Genomic DNA, 15,988 nt, shown 5'->3' with positions numbered 1-15,988 from the left:
GGGCTGCTATATAAAGGCAGGTGTAAGAACATTGTCTGAATTCCAAAATTACATAATGCTTTAAAATTCTGTTAAGCTCAAATCTACTGTTTGGCATGAACTTAAAGACTTTACTGTTATTTGTTTTATGAAAAATGTTTCACGTTAATAATCCAAAAAAATATACGGAAAATTATCATTATGCATCATTTGAAATCCCCTATTTATGAGTATGTCATTCATCTTGCAATAAATATTTTATGACTCTAAATTATTCAAAATCTTAGTTAATGACTGAACTGAGTGATGAGCAAGATTGCCTGACCAAAAAACACTGCAGTAAAATCATTGAAGCAAAAAAGGTGATGGAAATTTGAAGGATCTGAACTTTTTATTGAATTATCTTTTAAATTAATTAATTTCAGATAATTCTAAGTATGTTCTCAGAGAGTTGGGAGTGTCTGCTTTCAAAAGAAACGTCTCCTCTGCTGCTGTTTTGTTCATAGTGTTTTTCTTATTTTATGATGTTATCACACTTTCATTAGATGACACTTTTAATTATGCATTCTTCCAGTAATACCAACTTCATCATTATACTCATGAACATAAATATAAACAACTGAGTATAAGTTTAGATGAGATTTTGCAGGAAAAACAGGATTATGTATTCCTGTACATATGATACATTTCATGTGCACTGCATTAGATATAGAATGAAATAGTGAATTTTTTTTTTTTTTGGGGGGGGGGGGGGGGGGAGGGGGAGCAGAAAACATATTAGATGGGTGTATACCAACATGTAATGTTTCACTCTGATGCCATATTCTTGGAGCTTCACCAGCAGTATATTGTAGTCAACTATGTCAAAGGCTTTATGTAAGTCTAAAAAAATGCTAGTAGTATTTTTTTATTAGAACACACTAGTTTTCAATTTATTTTTTCTGAATCCATGCTGAGTATCAGTGAAAATTTTGTTTTTGTCTAAAAATTTCATTAACCTCAAATACATCACTTTTTCTATGATTTTACTAAAGCCAGACAGTAAGGCAATTCCAATAGTTCTCTATATTTGATTTGTCTCCTTTGTTATAAGTAGGGACCATTTTAGAAATTTTTAGATGTTCCAGAAGTGTGGCTGTCACAGAGCACCAATTGACTATATCTGAAAGATATTGCCTTAGGATGTAATATGAAATACAAGTTGATGGAACATGGACAATTGCATTTGAGGTGTGTCATACATGTAGATTGATGAGGAACAGGAGTGTAGTTTGTTCTTCTGTTTGTTTCTACTATCATTTTTGTCACTTACTCTGCAATTATTTGTGATACCTACATAGCAACACCTGAAAAGATCTGCTGTATATTGAGGATCAATAACACACTTGTTCTCATGGTTCAGAGTGACATTTTTCATCTTAGAGAACATTTTATTTGCTCCCTACTTTATTATTTTCCATACTCCTTGGCTGTTAGGAACTTATCATTGGCCATTTTTCCTTGGAATATCAGTCTGCTGTGGGTCTGAATGTATTTCAGAATGCAACTGTTCAGGAGAAGGGGGTATGTTATTGGTTGTCCATTGTTTGAGCAATTCTCTTTGCCTTGCAGTTGAGAGTTTGATGCCATTTGGTATCCATTTGTTGGCTTTTGGAACTGTGACTCTTATTACTTGTGTTTTAAGAGGGAAAGGAATTCAAATAATCACTGAAGTTGCTAGCTAACTTCACAGACTTTTTCATTTGCAAAACTTCTTCCCATCTTTCCCCTGATAACAGGAACCTTCTTGCTGTCACTGGTCTTTTACAGTTCTGAATAGGCAGTAAGTAGGTTGGGAGGGTAACAGTTTCAGCTTTGTGATCACTACAAATTGGATTTATACATTTTGCAGTACAACTTGTATTCACAAATTTTTGATCCTCTTGAAAGCAAAAGCTAAATGTAACATGATATGTTAGTTATAATATGTGATACAGTAACTAAATCAAAAACACTGATTTCCTAAAAAATATTATGCACCAAAAATTCTCAAAAATGTATGTTTATTCACACATATATGTATACTGAAATTTGGGGTGAACCATTTCTTGAACAGTAACCGGAAATCATAAATACTGATTTGCTATGTAGTAATCTAAGCACAACAATTGTAACTTACAAAAATTCTCAAAAGTATATGTCTGCAATTGTTCAAAAATTCTCGAAGATGTACCTTTTTTTCCTGTAATTGTATAACAAAATTAGGCAATGATTGTTTCTGAATGAGGATACTGTTGTCAAAAGTTTCTAAAATGCACAACTTAAGTTTACAATTTACCATATAGCACAAATTTGTCAAAGCACTTGCAAATATTTGGAAATACCCAATAAAACATGATATGCCTATAGAAACCCCAATACACACATGTGTAGAATATCGAATGAACAATTCACATATAAAGTAATAACAGTTTTATTGACATAAGTACACTCAGATCAACTGGATATGACAAAGGCACACCAGAGTACACACACTTACTCACACTGGTTAGCAATGTTGCTATTCCCGTAAGTACTGACACATTCAGTGAAAGATTATGGAAAAGTGACACAAACAGTAAAATATTAGAATCTAGAATTTCAAATGGGGACACAAATCTTAGGATAGTTCTCAGTTGTATAAGACCCATACAAAGTAGAACTGAAAGGGAATATTTGATGTGTTCAGACAAGAGCAGCATTAATGCTTGTTTGATCCATGGGAGAGCATAATAGTAAAAACTTACAGAAACCAGTATTAAGTGAAGAATCTAGAAATATACTTCAGCCACTAAGTATTGCTTCCATAGGGATACGGAGACCAGAGTAGATTAATTACAATATGCTTCATATTCAACTAGAGCAGTAAGAAATGCTATGAACCATCCAAAATGTGCATCACAGTGGTTTGAAAACTATGTATGTACATGTAAATGATGCTCATGTCAAAGGTGTTCTAACTTTTGTGTGAAACATTTTAGACAAAATTAAAAACAATTCCTAGAAGATTCGCGCTCATATTTGTCTTATACCTACCTACACAAAATGTTGCATCTCCTGCTTCATTTGAAAACGAATTGAGTTTGTGTAATATATCCTTTGTTCCAGGCAAAAATGGGTCCAGAAATTCATGCTCTTTCATCTGCTACCAAACCTTTAGCAAGTTGGATGGTGGGAGATGCCATTAAACGGTGTATAGATATTTGTGGAAAATATGGCTACCTGAAAGGTAAAATCCTGCTATTTGTATTATATTATTGCAATAGGAATAAATGTCACAATATTTATTGCTGTACATCACAAGCTGTGTAGCTTATGACAAAAAAAAAAAAAAATGATTTTACATTTCAGTATCTGGACTTGGAGATATTCGCAACTTCACTGATGCAACCTGCACATATGAAGGGGAAAATAATGTACTCTTGCAACAAACAAGCAACTGGCTAGTTAATTTGTGGAAAAAACAAAAGGAAACTGTAAATAATTTTGACATGCCTCTCAAGTCTGTTTCATTCTTGTCTGATGCATCAGACATTCTCCAGAGCAGATTTATGGCTATGTCAATGGAAGAAGCAATAAATCCAAAAAGTAAGACAATATTTAAGACTAAGTACCACACAATTACCAGTTTCAGTTAATGCTGCTGTAAAAAGTTGAAAGACTGGTTCATAGGCCTACATACTTTCGTAATATGGAACATGTATTACAACTGATAGAAATGGCTTCATACTTCATTGCTCTTGAGTAGTGAAGGTGGTGGTTATGTGAGGTCTTGTGGTATCTGGACACCCTCACATTAATACAGTGTCATAGTAGATATGTAGATGATGAGTTTCCAAATATTGAAAAACCATAATTTCTACTTATTACTTGATTATTTGAAGCCTGAAATTGATAGCAGTGAGATTCTTGGGGGAAATTTAAGCGTATATCGAAGCAAATGAGAAATGGAGGTGATGTATTTTTCACAGTAGACAAAAATCTGAAATCCACTTAGATACGAATTGAAGGTGCATGTGAAACTATTTGGACAAGATTCAGTATCAGGGGTGGACATAAAATGGTAATTGGATCCTTCTATCACCCACCAGAATCATCTCCTGATGTAACTGAAAACTTCAGAGAAAACCTCAATTCACTTGTGCATAAGTTCCCCAATCATACTGTAATCATTGGTGGAGTCTTTAATCATCCAACAGAGATATAGGGAAAATTACAGTTTTGTTAGTGGTGGACATGATAAGACATCCTGTAAAACTCTACTAAATGCCTTCTCTGAAAACCAACTAGAACAGATAATTAGGAACACTACTCATGATGGAAATATATTGGATCGAATGGCAACAAATAGGTGTGATCTCTTTTAGAATGTCCATGGCAACAATGAGTATCAAAGTACAAAGGACAACTAAAACAAGTATAAATATATATATGTTCAGTAAATTAGCTAAAAAATCAGTAATGTCATATTTCAGTGAGGAACTTGAAACTTTCAGCTCAGGTCGGAAACATGTAGAGGAACTCTAGCTCAAGTTTAAAAGAATAGTTGACCATGCACTGGATATATATGTACCCAGCAGAACAGTTAATAATGAGAGGGGACCTCCAAGGTTTACAGTCACTGTAAAGAAACTTCTAAAGACAAAGAGATTACTGCATAATAGGTTCAAAACAACATGTTGAGCTTTAGCTAGAGAGATGCTGAATGAAAAACATTTGGCTGTCAAGAGAGCGATGTGTGACTCCTTCAATGATTACCATAGCAGAATATTGTCAAGTGATCTTTCACAGAAACCAAAGCAATTCTGGTTGTATGTAAAGGCTGTTTGTGGCATCAGAGTTAGTGTCCAGTCCCTAGCGAATGAGAGAGTGACTGTAATTGAGGGTAGCAAAGCATTTTCAAATGTTCCTTTACAAAGGAAAACCCAGAAGAATTCCCCACATTTAATCCTCATACCACTGAACAGATGAATGAAATAAATATTAGTGTCAGTGGTGTTGAGAAATAGCTGAAATCATTAAAATTGAACAAAGCTCCAGGTCCTGATAGAATCTCTGTCAGATTCTATACTGAATTTGTGGATGAGTTAGCCCCTCTTTCATTATAATCTGTCGTAGATCCTCAAACAAAAAACCATGCCTAGTGCTTGGAAGAAGGCACAGCTCAAACATAATGAGGTATCTTGAACAGATTGTCCTCCTCAATGCTAACCAGCATGGTTTTCAAAATATCAATCATGTGAAACCCAATCCACACTTTTCTCACAGGACATACTGAAAACTGGATCAAGGCAACCAGGTCGATGCAGTCTTTCTTGATTTCCAAAAAGTATTTGACTCAGTACCGCATCTTTGCTTATTGTCAAAAGTACAATTGCTTGGGGTATCAAGTGCGATTTGTGACTGAATTGAGGACTTTTTGGTAGGAAGACACAGCCTGTTATCTTGGATGGAGAGTCATCGTCAGATGTAGAAGTAACTTTGGGTATGCCCCAGGAAGTGTGTTGGGACCCTTGCTGTTCATGTTGTATATTAATGACCTTGCAGATAATATTAATGTAAAATCAGGCTTTTTGTAGGTGGTGCATTTATCTATAGAGAAGTGCTACCTGAGAGAAGCTGCATAAATATTCAGTCAGATTTTGAAAAGATTTCAATATGGTGCAAAGATTGGCAATTTGCTCTAAATGTTCAGAAATGTAAAATTTTGCACTTCGCCAAATGATAAAATGTAGTATCCTATGAGTGTAACATCAATGAGTCAGTTTTGGAATCGGCCAAGTTGTACGAATACCTTGGTGTAACACTTTGTAGGGATATGAAAGGGAGTGATCACATAGGTTCAGTCATTAGTTAATTGCTTGCATATCACTCATGTGACCCACCCTAGAATATTGCTCAAATGTGTGGGACTTGTACCAGATGGAACTAACAGTGGATATTGAACATATACAAAGAAGGACAGCACAAGTGGCCACAGGTTTGTTTAATCCTTGAAAGAGTGTCACAGAGATACTGAAGGAACTGAAATGGCAGACTCTTGAAGACAAATGTAAACTATACTGAGAAAGTCTATTAACAAAGTTTCAAGAACCTGCTTTAAATGATTACTCTAGGGATATACTACAACCCTCAATGTATCGCTCACACAGGGATTGTGAAGATAAGATTAGAATAATTACTACATGCACAGAGGCATTCAAACAAACATTCTTTCCTTGCTCCATATGTACATGGAATTGGAAGGAAACTTAAGAACTGGCACAATTGGATGTACCCTCTGCCATGCACCTCATAGAGTTTTGCAGGGTATAGATGTAGAAGGTATGAAACTGTGGCCATCTAAATCTCAAAACATTCTAATATAGTCTTATCTGTGAAACAAAAATGAAAAGCTACTGTCATTTACTGTGTCTGCCGTTTATCACAGTCAGTTCTTTTATTGGTCTTCTTTATATTAACGTAAGTTTATTAGGTTTTCAAATATTATTGCTATTGATAGTAACACACCTGTCTGCTCTGTACTAAAAACACTATCTTCCAGTATTTGATGGTGGTTTCTGTTGAGTATCAAAATGATGGGTGATAGGCAGTAGGAGCTTCCAAAATATTTTCATTGGGTTTTCATACAATTTTGACATAAAGTATTTGGTAAGTAATTATTATTTGTGCTTTTTAAATTTTATGCAGTATAGTTACCTCCCTACTTTATAGAACAGAACTGAATAGAATAAATCTTTATTTGTCTTTTGGTATATTTTCCATACAACTGGCTTTGTCAGTGTGTTGAATACATGAAACAATAAAATATAATTACATAAATGTGTATAGAACAGGTAGATACATATGCTAAAATAATGGGGATAATAAAATAATTGTATATACCGCAGTACTATATAGTGTTATAATAATAATAATAATAATAATAATAATAGTGGTAGTAGTAGTAATAGTAGTAATAATGCATTAATTAATCACATGTTCTACAACAATAACATATATATTTATGTTTTATCTCAAGTACCTGGTATAAAAATGTGTAAATGCTTATACGTTACTGTCACACACATATAGGTATATTGTATAATGTAGTTATCAGCTGGTTACTGCATATCTCCTGTGTGTCACTGTTCAGAAACTCATCAGTTGCATATTATGACATACATTTGAACCACACTTCTATGGTATGCTTAAAATTATTCATAGGTAGATTGCTCACTGTCTCTGGGAGTTTGTTAATGAATTTCAAACATAAATACTTATGGCTCTGATGTGTTAATGTCGGTCTTGAGTATGGAAGATCTAGGTTATAATTTCAAGTATTATGAATATGAAATTATGATATTACATTAAAATTAATTATGTTTTCTTTAGTATATATTAAACAGTTGCAGATATACATTCTAAGCAGTGTCATTATCATGAGTTTTTTAAAAAAATCATCAGTAGAGCAGAACCAGCGGCTGGTTAGAGGAAATTAATACTAACAGGGGTATAAATGTGGGCGGTATGTAAAAAAGATTGGCTAGCCCTGTTCTAGATACAATCAAACCGTGCAATTAATTTGACTGTTCCGCTCATAAGAGATTGCACGATTATAGTTGAACACACAAGGGATAATGCAGACAGAGCATAGATAATTCCAATAACATGCATGGTCTTTATGGCATTGTGGCATAATTCATTTCCCCAAAGGCTTATTATGCCATGACTACTTGTCACAACAGTGCAGCACACTCAAAATGTGAAGTTTTTGTTTCCTATGAACTGACTGAAATGTTACAACATTGTGCACTGTTATGACAACCATTTTCTCATTGTTATCTGTAGTATCTCTAGATTTTTACATTTTTAAATGATACATGTTAGTTTGAGTGTATGCAGTACACTTAATTTGGTTCTGTAGTCATCATTGTCTTCATTTTCTTTCTTTCAGTCTTTCATATGTTTTCATTTAATTTTCACTTGTGTGCACCTTTCTTCATCCTTTTCCTGTGCTCCTCTTCTTTTTTTCTTTTATACTGGACCTCAATACTCTTGTTACTTTTCTACTCATGTGCTCTTTTTATCACCTTGGATTCGTCTTCTGCTTCTTTCCTTGTCTCTGTTCCCTTCTTGCTTCTTTCTTCTGCACATTGTACTTGATCCAATGCTTGATTCACAGTCAGTACTTTCATCTACACCTACATACATACTGTGCAAGCCACAATACGGTGCATGGCAGAGGATACCTTGTGCCACTTCTTGCCATTACTTTCCTATTCCACCTGCAAATGGAATGAGGGGAAAACAACTGTCTATATGCTGCCATATAAGCCCTAATTTCTCTTAGTGTGACTTCACAAGCCTTACACAAAATCTGTGTTGACAGCAGTGGCATCATTCTGCAATCAGTGCTAAAGTCAGTTCCCTAAATTTTTCTCTATAGAATTTCATGAGAAGACCACAGTCTTTCCCTTGGTGATACCTATTTGAGTTCATGGAGGATTTTTGTAATACTTGCATTTTGATCAAACCTGCTGATAAAAACCTAGCAGCTTGTCTTTGAATTGCTTCAATGTCTTCCTTTAACCCTTTGGTTGGGCACGCCTTTCATACTTCCATGATTAGGCGCATTGCGGCTTTTACACCACAATTAGTATTACATTTTTAACCCAAGGATAAGTAATCTTTATGTAATCACTTGTTACATATTATTGGAGAAAACATAACATAACATTACATGGCTTTATAAAAATAATCTTTTATTTATTTGTTGCCTTCACAGTTGTCTATTATTGTGACTGTAATGTATAACAAGCCAATATTTTTTATTGCCTTCATGTTTCTTTTAATTATATCACTTAATTGCACTGATTCACATGAAAAGAAAGTAAAAAGGAAACACATTATGAAATGGGGCATTCATAAACTCCCACTCCTGTTTACGGTTGTGAATAAATTAGTCAACTTCCATCTGTGGCTCACTTTCACATTGCACACATTTTTTATCTATGACACTGTGTTTCTTGCATACATTTTTCTTGCATTTCATACATACTGTTTTGGTTCTGTTGTTTTTATGCCTGCCACATATGTAACAAATTCCAGGTTTTGTTGGCTCCTTAGTCTTCTCTTCTTCGTGTCTATACTTGGTCAAGAAAGCATGAATATCCTTGGGAAAGTGCCTCAAGTAATGCTTGTTGATTCAAATGTTCTTCCATTAGGTCCAGAGTAAGATGTTTCAAAAAATTCGTCTTCTTGCTTTATTGTCAGGATTGTTGAATTTGAAAATAATGTTTGCATTTATCCCAGCAATATCTAAATGTTTGTAGAAAAGTCAAACCTTTGCCGAGGAGATTTTCAGCCAGAGGATAGCTACTGTAGTAATTGTCAGTCATAAGATTTCTGTTTGTTTTCTCACTTGGTATCACTAATCTTTGCACAACGTCATCAGGCTTGTTAGACTTCAGGTAGGGTCCTGGCATTTGCTTGCCACAGTAAATTTCAAAGTTCAGAGTGTAAAATTTTTTGGCATCACACAAGGCATTAATCTTGATCCCATATTTTGCTGGCTTATTGGGGATACACTGTACAAATCCGCAGCATCCTCCGAAAGGATGCAACATCTCGACAATTGTGACAAACTTGCTGACATTGTAGTGAGCAAGCCAGTTGTTGACAAACTCTTGATGGAAGTCTCGAATAGGTGCTAGTTTGTCACTTTGTTTTCTTTCATTCTGGGTACCCAGGTCGTTGAACCTATGAGTTGGAATTGGAAAGCAAAAGTGCTTATAGCTGAAGAGAGCTTGTAAAATAATCATTCCTGTACCTTCTGCATCCCGCAATTCAAATCAATTCATGTGTCCTCCTTTCTTTATGCCTATTAGATATAAAGCACCTAAAAGAGTCTTTATCTCTGATTTTGTGGTATTTCAGCAATCTCGTTCTCTTGGATATTGAATTCAGCTCTTTCACTATTCTCGATGTATCGGTTTGTATTTTTCACAATGTTTACAATCGTCCCATCATTAATAAATAGGTGAAATGCATCAGTTTCTTTTTCTGTAATTTCAGCACTTGCTTTTGGACCTGGTAAAACTTTTAGGACGTTCTTGGCCTTGTTTTAGAAGAAGAAGAAGGAAGCGGTTCACTTATCGAAATAGTTGCTTTATTTTTTCCTATGTAAAATTGGTAATCGTCTGTTTGTTGTCTTCCTTCTTTAACCAGGTGGTCATCTGTTTCCTCTGTTGATTGTTCGGAGTCACTGCTGTGGTTTTCTTCTTCAATAACTTCTTCTTCCAACTCAGATTCACATGAATCTGATAGTTCTTGTAATTCTTCTTCTTACAGTTCTTGCAATACTTTCGTATAGTCTTCAGGATGTACAATTACATAGTGCCTGTCAAATGCCTTCTTTTCCTCCATTTCCATGCTTTTATGAAACCTAATGAAGCACATGTTTTTATACAAGTAATATATTGTAGCAAGTCAATATCCTAGATTGTAAAAGGTAATGAAAATTGCATGTGGGAACTTTCATTTGATTTGAATATTCATTATATACTAATATAAAAGAAAGATTGCTTTTAGGCAAAAGAAAAACACAAGTATAGAAAATACTTACATCGCAAGGCGTGTAGCAGCAAACACACCACAAACCCAACACTCGTGTTTCAAACAACAATAGTGACCAAACTGCTGAAAGCAGGAATCGCGCAAATGTAGTAAGTGGTGACACCTGTTGAGAACAACAAATGTGTATCTGTACATGAACGCAACTGTAGTGCTATCTGTTATACAAGTAGAAAACTACATCTTGCAGCTAACTGCCATAGGTGTGCCCACCGAAGGGTTAATCCGACCTGGTGAGAATCCCCCTACACTCAAACAGTACTCAAGAATGGGTCAAACTAGTGTTCCAACTATGATCTTCTTTAGAGAAGAGCTACACTCCCCCCAGAAGTCTCTCACTCATTTTCCTTGCTATTGTCGTTATATACTCATCCCATGTCATACTGCTTTGCTATATTATGACTAAATAGTTAATTGGTGGAACTTTGTCAAGCAGCACATCATTAATACTGTATTTGAATATTACAGAATGTTTTTGCTACTCATCTGCATTAACTTACATTTTTCTGTGTTTAGAGCAATCTGTCATTCTTCACATCAAATAGATATCTTGCCTTAATCATCCTGTATCCATCTATAGTCACTCAATGATGACATTTCCCCTTGTATTACAGCATCATCAGGAAGCAGTCACAGATTGCTGCTCACCCTATCCATCAAATCATTTATGTATATAGAGAACAATAGTAGTCTTATCACACTTCCCTGGGACATTCCTGACAATACTCTTCTTTCTGATGCTTGGTCACTATACAGTGCAACATTCTGAGTTCTGTAACTTAAGAAGACTTTGAGACATTTGCATATCTGAGAATGAATTCTGTATGCTTGACTTTTATTAACTGTCTGTAGTGGAGCATTGTTTCAGATACTTTCCAGAAATAAAAGGAAATGGAATCTGACTATTCTCCTCTATCCATGGTTCACAAGATATCATGCAAGAAAAAGGCAAGCTGAGTTTCGTGTGAGCAGTGCTTTTTAAACAGGTGCCGATTTGTGGACAGAAGATTTTCTGTCTCAAGTAAACTTATTATATTCAGACTTTGAAATTGCTCAAGATTTCTGCAGCAAACTGAAGTTAAGGATATCAGTCTGTAATTTTGCAAGTTTATATTTTTACACTTTCTCTGTGAAACTGAATTGAGATTCAGTCTGGACCTGGTGGCTTATTTATTTTCAACTCTTTCAATTGCTTCTCTGCACCAGCAAATCTATTACTATGTACTCTGTGTGGGACTCTGTGTGGTGGTTGAATGATGGTATGTCTGTACTGTCCTCCTCTGTGGATGATTTCTTAAATGCAAAATTTAAAACTTCAGTTTTTCTTTTGCTGTCTTCTACTGCCACCTCAGATTGGTTTATGATTGACTGATAGAATTCTTTGATCTGTTTGGTAATTTTATATAGGACCAGAATTTCCTTGAGTTCTTGGCAAGACTTTTTGCTAGGTATTATGGTGGAAGTTGTTGTATTCCTTGCACATTTGTCATTGTATATACACATGAATTTCTATCAGTTTTTGCGTGTTGACATTTTCAGTTTCTTTTTTTGAACCAACGGTGCAGTTGTTAATTAACCATGGTTGGTTTTCTCCATCCTTAATCCACTTACTCAACACATACTTCTCCAAAGTGCAGTTTACAATCAGTTTAAACTTTGCCCTTAATTCCTCTACATCTGTCGTATTGGAATTAAATGATGTCAGTTCATTGTCTGAGTAGAGTGCTAACAACTTGTTATCTCCTCTTTCCAGCATAAATACTCTAGAACCTCCTTGATGGATTTATTAACTTCAGTAGCCACCATCACTATGATGACATCATGTTCACTGTACATCACGATCTCCATAATGATACTGTTGACATCATGATCTCTATACTGGCACTGTTGATCAGGTCAGCCATTTTTATTCACTACCAGGTCTAAAACATTTCCATTGCAAGTGGGTTGTCAAACCAGTTGCTTAAACCAGTTTTTGGAAATCGTGTTCAGAACTACTCTACAAGAATGTCTCTCCATACCACTTGCAATGAATCCATAGATGTCCCACTCTATACTCAATATGTTAAAGTCATTTCTAACTAATATTCTGGGACTGGGATACTTTTGCACTAAGGAACAGAGAATTTCTTTGACTGAGTTTTCAACAGTTGCTGTAGGATTTGGTGGCCAATAAAATCATCCAATGATTTACTTGAGTTCACCTAGGCTTGTTACTTGGGTCCAAATAACTTCACATTCAGATTCAATTTTTACTTCGATGACATGATATTTTGGTCACCTGCAGTGAGTACTCTCCCTTCTACAGCATCTACCACAAAAAGCCCTCCTCAAGTTTTTAATATTGGTTACAACCTTCAGCAGTTTCGATATGCCAAGCACCTAATTCTTCTTGTAAGTATCATACAGTGGAGTTGGTCTTTTTCTTCTTGTTCCTTTTGGTGGTATCTGAAAGATTCATATATGGACTGGTCTGGTTGTTCAAGCTCCACCTTTTCACTTTTGACAGCTCTTTTATTTCTCCGTCCAGAGTTTGCACTTTGGTATACCAAATAAGTTAGTAAGAGAAGGTGCTAATCTGCTGTGGTACGCAAAACAGGTCAAAATATTGTTGCATAAGCAGAGGAAAAAGCATGGAAATTTAAAAGAGCATACAGAAGCTCAAAATTTAGCACAATCTTCAATGTGAAATGCTTTTAATAGTTTCCACAATGAAACTCTGTCTCAAAATATGACAGGAAACCCAAAAATATTCTGTTCTTATGTAAAGTACACCAGTGACAAAATGCAATCAATATATTCACTGTGCAATAGCAATGGTAATGTTTCTGATGGCAGTACCACTAAAGCAGAGTTACTGACAACAGTCTTTCAAATTTCCTTAACTGAATTTGAATCAAGAACAACAGTCAACATGAGTAACTTAGACATAGGTATCATTGATATAGTGAAGTATCTTAAATCACTTAATAGAGGCAATACCTTTGGTCCAGACTGTATACCAGTTAGGATCCTTTCAGAGTAAGCTGACATCATAGCTCCATAGTCAGCAATCATATACACCCTCTTGCTCATTAGAAGATCCATACCAAAAGACTCTAAAGTTGCACAGGTCACACCAATACTCAGGAAAGGAAATAGGAGTAATCCACTGAATTACATTTCCATATCACTAACATTGATTTGCAGTAGGATTTTCGAAAATATACTGTGTTTGAAGATTAAGAATTACCTTGAAGAAAATGATCTATTGACACACAGTGGGCAAGGATTCAGAAAGTTATATTATTCTTGTGAAATACAACTTATTCTCATCAAGTGACACAGGATATCAAACTGATTCCATATTTCTAGATTTCCAAAAGGCTTTTGATACCATTCATCACAAGCAATTTTTAATTACATTACAAGACTATGGATTATCATCTCAGTTGTGTACCCAGACTCATGATTTCCTGTCAGAAATATCACAGTCCACAGTAATTGATGGAAAGTCATCAAATAAAACTGAAGTAATGTCTAGTGTTTTTTATTTAAGCACATGCCCCCACAAATAACTACAACAAGAAAAATCAAACAATAGAAAATCCAGGATGGAATGTAACAATATTATGAAAAACGAAGTTGCTACTCACCATTTAGCAGAGATGCTGAGTCGCAGATCGGCACAACAAAAAGACTGTCACAAGTATAGTTTTTGGCCAGTAAGGCCTTCATCAACAATATGCGACACACACACACACACACACACACACACACACACACACACACACACACACACACACACACACACAAATCACTCACGTAGGCGCAACTCACACACACGACTGTGGTCTCAGGCAACTGCAACCACACTATGAGCAGCAGCACCAGTGCATGATGGGAGTGGCGACTTGGTGGGGGTAAGAAGGAGGCTGTGGGAGGGAGAGGGAGGGATAGTATGGTAAGGGTGGCAGACAGTGAAGTGCTGCTGGTTAGACAATGGGCAGGTGAGAGGTGTGGAGGGGGGAAATAATGGAAATGGAGAGAAGCAAACAGACGGGATGTGATGGTGGAATGACAGCTGAGTAGTGCTGGAATGGGAACAGGGAAGGGGCTGGATGGGTAGAACAGTGACAAACGAAGATTGAGGCCAGGAGGGTTACAGGAATGTAGAATGTATTGTAGGGAAAGTTCCCACCTGCACAATTAAGAAAAGCTGGTGTTGGTGGAAAGGATCCACATGGCACAGGCTGTGAAGCAGCCATTGAAGTGAAGGATGTTGTGTTTGGCAGTGTGCTCAGCAACAGGGAGGTCCACTTGTTTCTTGGCCACTGGGCGTAGAATGCAGCACAGTGGTTGCAGCTTAGGTTGTAGATCACGTGACTGGTTTCAGAGGTAGCCCTGCCTTTGATGGGATAGGTGATGTTTGTGACTGGACTGGAGTAGATGGTGGTGGAGGATGTATGGGACAGGTCTTGTATCTAGGTCTATTAAAGGGGTATGTGCCATGAGACAAAGGGTAAAGGTATTGCTGGTGGTTAATAGGTTTGATATCGACTAGAGGAATCCTTCCTAAGAACCCAGAATCCTAAACCCCTCACCTTGTTCACATTCATTGATGACATCTTTGCGAATAGATTGAGGGTGAGGACACCTTATCCACATTCCTCCAGAACCTCAACAGCTTCTCCCCCCATTTCTTCACTTGGTCCCTACTCAACCCAACAAGCCATCTTCCTAGATGTAGACCTCCACCTCATGGCTACATCAGTACCTCCATCCATATAAAACCTATTAACCACCAGCAATACCTCCACCCATTCCATACTAAGAAGTCCCTTCCAAACAGCCTGGTCCCTCTCAAAATATACTGAGGGTCTCACTGAACTCTTCACAGACCGTAATTATCCTCCCAATCCTGTACAAAAACAAATCTCCAATGTCTTATCTTTCCAGTCTCCCATCACCTCCCAAATTCCCACTGCCCAGCCACAGAGGAGCATTACCCTCATAGCTCAGTGCTACCCAGGACTGGAGCAACTGAATTACATTCTCTCCAGCCACCGAACATACACAATATACTCTTCCATCCTTACACAAGCACTGCTTCCAACCCCTTACCTCATGGCTCAATCTTCCAGGTATGTCAAGTGGTAATATGTCCATGAGTTTTCAACTGATTTTTTCTAAGCCATTGTCAACTGATGATGAGAACAGTGCAATAAACAAAGAGTTGTTTTCATTGATCCCAACAAATTTCTAAGTGCAAAGTGTCTTGCCAAAGATGATCTACATCTGAATAGGTTGAGCTCAAAAATATTCAGCAAAATGTTCATAAATACTTGCCAGGTTATAAAAAATAATGGAAACTAATAAATAGTGATGGGGGTGAAAC

At 36.3% G+C, this 15,988-nt stretch overlaps 1 pseudogene; it reads left to right on the top strand.

Annotated features, from left to right (window-relative positions):
* The window catches only part of LOC124799059, a 162,169-nt pseudogene that overhangs the window by 88,483 nt on the left and 57,698 nt on the right, over positions 1–15,988 (top strand).

This window comes from Schistocerca piceifrons, chromosome 5, assembly GCF_021461385.2.
Source record: "Schistocerca piceifrons isolate TAMUIC-IGC-003096 chromosome 5, iqSchPice1.1, whole genome shotgun sequence".
Classification (NCBI taxonomy): domain Eukaryota; kingdom Metazoa; phylum Arthropoda; class Insecta; order Orthoptera; family Acrididae; genus Schistocerca; species Schistocerca piceifrons.
The sequence above is the reverse complement of the archived record's forward strand: the minus strand, read 5'-3'. Positions and strand labels throughout refer to the sequence as shown.